Raw genomic sequence first — 6,117 nt, forward strand, 5'->3', positions numbered from 1 at the left:
TCAGCAGAATCTTGCCTTGTTCTGCTTTGGAATCAAGGTGTTTTGATGATTGAATACATTATTTAAATCACATGTGGGGAACATGTCATAGTTGTTGGTTTAGACTTCAGATGGTTTTACTTAAGTTATAAATGTTTTTAATGATAGTGAAAATTTTTTATTAATAACAAGCAAAATTGGCCACTCATCTCTCAAGTCTCAGATTAGATGTTATTTCTTAAAGGAAATCTTTTCTCCTTATAATTAAATAAACTCAATCATTACATTCTACACTTTTCCATCTTGTTCCCCATAAAATAACTTGATCCTACTTATATTCCCAGCAGTTGCTGCACCTTCTAGGTACTCAATAAATAATTTGCCAAATAAATAATACATGAAAACCTGTTATACAAAAATGTTAAACATTTTATACTAAATTGGATTTGGATTTGCATGATCTGCATTTTGCATTTAAATATGCAGCAAATGTGTACAAAAATTCAGCTTTATTTGGTACAAGAATGAATGAATTCTTATTTCTATGGGATTATTACTTTTTTCAGATTTTGTAATAGCTATACATTTTATTAATTTATATAATAATTTTATACTATTATTAATGATGAAATGCCATGATTATTAAATTGGCACATGCTTAGTTTTAGTGCACAATTTCCCCTTCCATTTTACTCATTAGACTGTTTACAAAACCAATTTACTTTCAGCATTTGAAACCCACATGAGAGTATTCCTCTGATGTGGATAATTGTTTCAGTTGAGAACATTATACAAGAGAAGAGAGAAAACAGGGCTCAAATATTCCTACTCAATGTCCTTTGCATCTTATGAATATTATAAGACAGACTGCCTTGGTAATTTATTCCTAATTCTCTCCTTAAGTTTTATATATTTAGGGTTTATTGTTATGTTTCTTAAAATATCATGTAAATTTTGCTATAAATATTGAGCCATCTTTGTGAAAATAGCCCTGCTTAAATTAAGCTACAAAATCTGTCTGAGTCTCAAAGGTGGGGACATGTCTGCACAGCTTGGGCACAAGTCATGTGAGTTACTCTCTGAATCATGCCCTCTGCTCCATCTGGAGAGGACAATGTAAGTCTCTTAATTTCCTAGTTACTTCTGCAGTTCGAGTGCACAAGTGATTTGTATCTTGTCTTCAGTTCCATCTTCTTTCAGAGGCACAAACCAGGTCCATCACTGATTGGTATAAGGAGTGGGAAAGGGTAATGACGGTGTATTCCTCCCATTATGTAATCTGTAAAGCTCTCTGGGCCAAGCAAAATCATGTGGGCATTGAAGTTCAAAACCACAACATAAGTGCGTTGACTTATAGTGACAGTGTTGCTTAGGAAATAAATCTCAGTCATTAAAAAACATCAGCCAGTAGCAAGTATGTAAACTATTTTGTTTTACGTATCTAGTATTCTGAATCAATTCATTCAGGTAATTTTTTTTCTGAAAATATATCTCTAATAGATACTTAGATTTTATGCTAAATTTAGGTAATGTAAGAGTTATGGCTGATAATTGCTATAATACATGACTGAAATTTCATGGCTTAGCAAAAAGAAGCTTAGTTTTATTTACATAAAGTCTAGTGCCATGATGGTGGCTTGGGGAGTCAGGCTCCTGTACATTTTGCATGCAGTTTTCAGGAATTTGGGTTTATACAGGTTTGTTTAGAGACTTAGGTTGATAGAGACTCTGCTTCTTCTAATATTGGGTTTCTGAGGTCTCCCTTGGGATTGACCCACTGAGAAAATGAAATGTGGTGAATTGTGCAGGAGAGTTTTATCTAAAGTGGGTGTGTATTTCTTCCGCTTGGGTTCCATAATCTGTCTTACAGTCTAACCAAATGCAAAAGGAGTGGGAAGATGAGGTCTTCAGTGGGTGGCCATTTTCCAAAAACAACCCTTCACTGTGAAAGGGCAGCGTGAATTTTTGATGAATAGCTTGCTTCCTCTGCTATGATAAGAGAGTGACTACGATTGCTGTATTCAGGCAACCACTGAAAATTGCCTTTTTAGTAATGGTGTTAAAAAGAAGGCTATTTTTAAAAATGGAAACTTAACACTGTTGATCCATAAGTGAATACGTTTAGGATTATTGTTTTAGAACTAGAGGAGTTGTTTTGTCATCAGGTAGAATCCCATTTGAATGATTATGGAGATATTCTTAGATTTGGGAAGTTTAAAATAGTTATTTCCCTCTTTTCCTCTGGTGATTATTTTTAAGTAAAGGGATAAAAATTCCTCTTTCTGTGGTGGCTTAAATGAAAATTGCTAAGCAAGATGAGAGTTTTATTTAGAAGATACACATGACACATCATTTTGTATTATAATGATTATGACATATTAGCATTCAATGCTGCTAAAATAAATCTATGATCAAGAGTAACTGTGTCCTCACAGTACTTTACAGAGTATTTCTAAGTCCTTATGCCACTTGAACCTGTCAATGACCCTTTGAGAAAGAGAAGATATTAGCCTCCTTTTTGGACAAGAGATATGAGACTCATGGTGTTTCAATGACGAGCTTAAAAACCTTTGGATTGTAAGGGTTATGTGAGTGAGAACTATAATCTTGTAATGCTGTTTCCATTACTGACATGACTACATCTATCTGGACATTGGAAAGGACCATTAGTTTGACTTTTTCAGTTTGTACGATCTATGAAAATGACCACTGATGCAGGTGATGTGAGAGTCACAAGGTGACAGAAATAACAGATCAGCATTGCTGGCTTGTTCATTTTGCTGGTTCAGGCATATCTTGCGTATTAGCTTTTAAATATTTATAGAGGAGAATTCCAGGAGTGGACAGATCTTAAGCCTTTTTCTTTTAATCCACAAAGGCCATCAAAATTGTAGCTCCAGTCTATTTCTAAAGGAACCCAGAGCTTTTTCTGTTGTTTTTCAAAAATACTCTTAGTATAGTTGACTTTTCACCTTTGTATTCATTGATACGCTGTTGAGTTTTTATTGCCTAAAATTGTTTCGTACAGATATTAAAGACAAAGTCACTTTTCTCTGGAAGATCACTGTCTCATGAGGGACAGAGAGTAAGCAGGGACTTCATAGCGTCTGGTAAAGTTAATGAAAGGATATTCAGGAAGCCTTATATGTCCTAGGAATAGAGGCTAACTCAGTGTTGGATGGGATAGAATGGGTGTTGTAGAAGGGATTCCAGAGGAGGTGATGTTTGAATTGATTCTGAAAGGATGAGTAGGAGTTCAGAAGAGACATGTGATGCTTTTTAAAATGTAAGATACCAGGTTCGGTTACATTACAAATATTTGACTTAAAATTGTGACATCATTCTAAAATTTATTATCCACATATAGGCCTCAGAAAAGGAACTTAAAGGATAGCTCAGTAAATAGTCATAAACACTGGGAAATAAAACCAGTTAAAAAAATAAGATGCTAGATACTAACTGATATATATAGAATAGATAAACAACAAGTTTCTACTGTATAGCGCAGGGAACTATATTCGATGTCTTGTAGTAACTTACAGTGAAAATGAGTATAAAAATGAATATATGTATGTTCATGTATGACTGAAGCACTGTGCTGTACACCAGAAATTGACACAACATTGTAAACTGACTGTACTTCAATAAATATATATATATACACAAAAAACTAAGATGCTATAGTAGGCATGTGTTATGGTTAGATTTATAATTAACTTGAACTTATTCTGTGCTTCCTCACGTACTGTGACCCATGTATATTTCTTGATTTGTAGTTTAGTCTTCTCTTTACTCTGTCTCTGTTCTACCTCTAGTTATCTCCCATTAAATCAGTTCCCATACCTGCGGTGATGTACTTATTTTTTTGTTTCCAGGTGGATTACTTATGCTTAACATTATTGTATCAATCCCCATCCTTCATAGGTTTCTTTGGCACTTTTGTTTCTGTAGGCTTTTTTTCTTAAAATTCATTAATCCCGGTGGCAGTATTTATTGCCTACCCAGAAGGTACCTGTGGTTGCGAATTATGACTTTGCATGTTAAAATTCTTTGGCAGATCAAAGAAAGTTCATCACAGAGAAAACAGACCTAAAATGCCAGTCTATAAAAGTGTAGAACTTCATGAATGCCCTGTTAGCAGAGGGGCTGGCTGTGAGGAACTTGGCAGGGAAGGCCCACCAGCACAGGCTTGGAGGGCAACCTAAGAGGCTTAGAGGAAGGGGGAACTTTCTGTCACTAGGTTTTATAGGACCTTTATCTATTTTTCTTTTCTTTTTTTTTTTTTTGATATTTTATTTTATTTTATTTTTTAACATTTTTTATTGATTTATAATCATTTTACAATGTTGTGTTCTATTTTTCTTTAAGAGAAATATTTTCTCATCTTCTGGAACAGTTTATTGGAAGCTCTGCATGAATGTAGACAGAAAAGGGAAAGATGGAAAAATCAGAGGATCTAGCAAGATTGCTTTTAGATTTGAGTCTCTGTATAATGTAAGTCAATTTACTTACAGTTTTTTCTTTATTTTGACTCAAAAGCTGGTTTGATGTTATATATTTATTGATCATTGATCAGATGATTGATGACTACAATAGAACTAATGTAATATATTTAATATAAACATAAAAACTGCTTCAGAACTCATTTAAGAACCACTGTACTCTCTTAACATACTTTGAAGCACCTTGCATACCTTTGAAATGGGTCTCAGAAGTCAATAAAAGACAGTACATCTGCAAGGCTCTCCTTTTTTGTTTTTAAAAACTATTTTGTTTTTATGGAAAAAAATCAGCACAATACAATTAAAGAAAAATTTGAAAAGAGGTTGATTGCTATATTACCTTAAAATTATATTCATGTTCCATTTTTTGTGTGTACTCATAGATTTTTTTTCTATAGTTGCAATTCAGTCTAACGCAAACATTCATCACTCTTTTTTTCAAGAAATGATGATTAAGTGCCCACCCTGTGAAGGGCTCTGTTCTAGGTACAGGGAGCCCCTGCTGTGAATAAAATAGAGTCCTTCCCTTCTGGTGATTATATTCTAGTGGAGGAGGTGTGTGTGTATGAGAGGGAGACAAGGAAAACAAACCAACAGACAGACGATGTCAGATGGCAATGAATTCTATGACCAGAACTAAAGCCCAGTAAGGGGATAAAGGGTGATGATGGCTGTTTAAACTAGTGTTGTTAAGGAAATAAGTGTTGGTGATATTTGATCAGAGACCTGAGAAGGAGTGGCCTCTGTGATTCTCAGGGTAAGACCACTCCTGGGGGAGGAAACAGCAGGTGCCTGAGAAGGGAACTTGCTTGGCTCGCTCGATGAGGACCGGAGGGGTCAGTAAGTCTGAAGCGTCGGAAACAAGAAGGAGAATGGTCAGAGATAAGGTCAGAAGTCACCAGAGACCACATTATAAGTGCTACTGTGTGTGGCAGGTTGGGAGATAGGAATACAGAAGTGACTAAGACAGCCCTTAATTCCAAGAAACTTATATTCAAATAGAACATAAATGTATAAACAAATAAATTCCAATATAATGTGTTAGGTGCTATTATAAGGAAAGGAACAGAGTTCAGTGGCTAGTGTAACTGCACTGAGGTGGGGGGACAATGATGCTGAAATGGAATTTGGGGGATGTGTAGGAGTTTTTCAGGAAGAGAAGGAAGGAAAGGGCATTCTAGATATCCAGGGCAGCACATGCCAAAGTCAAGGCATATTTTCAGGTTTGGAAAAATGTTTAATGAGGTTAAAAAAAAAAAAAAGCAATAAACCAAAGATGTATATTGGAAAATAATAGGAGACGAGGATGGAAAATAGATTAAAACCAAATGATGAAGGCTCCCCCCACCAAAAAAATCTTTTTAAATTTGAATCATTTTATTCTATGGGAGTTTAAAATTTTTATCCATGATGTTAAACTCTTTGTTTTTCTCTATGTTTTTTTGTTGTTGTTGTTGCTGTTGCCACTTAAAAGCAGGGAAAATTGTTAACAGACAGATTAATCATATCAAAGGAAGATGATTTATCCATTCTTCCAGTGTTGGCAAATAAGGAAATTTCCATGGCTACTTTAATTTTCAGTTTGGGGGAAAAAATCAAGATCTCCATGTTATAGCTGTATTATTTAATAATTATT

The 6,117-nt window shown here is 34.7% G+C and overlaps 1 protein-coding gene across 1 annotated transcript in view; it reads left to right on the plus strand.

Moving 5' to 3' along the window:
- ANK2 (ankyrin 2) overlaps positions 1–6,117 on the plus strand; it is a 310,369-nt gene that overhangs the window by 30,774 nt on the left and 273,478 nt on the right.

This window comes from Camelus ferus, chromosome 2 (assembly GCF_009834535.1).
Source record: "Camelus ferus isolate YT-003-E chromosome 2, BCGSAC_Cfer_1.0, whole genome shotgun sequence".
Classification (NCBI taxonomy): Eukaryota; Metazoa; Chordata; class Mammalia; order Artiodactyla; family Camelidae; genus Camelus; species Camelus ferus.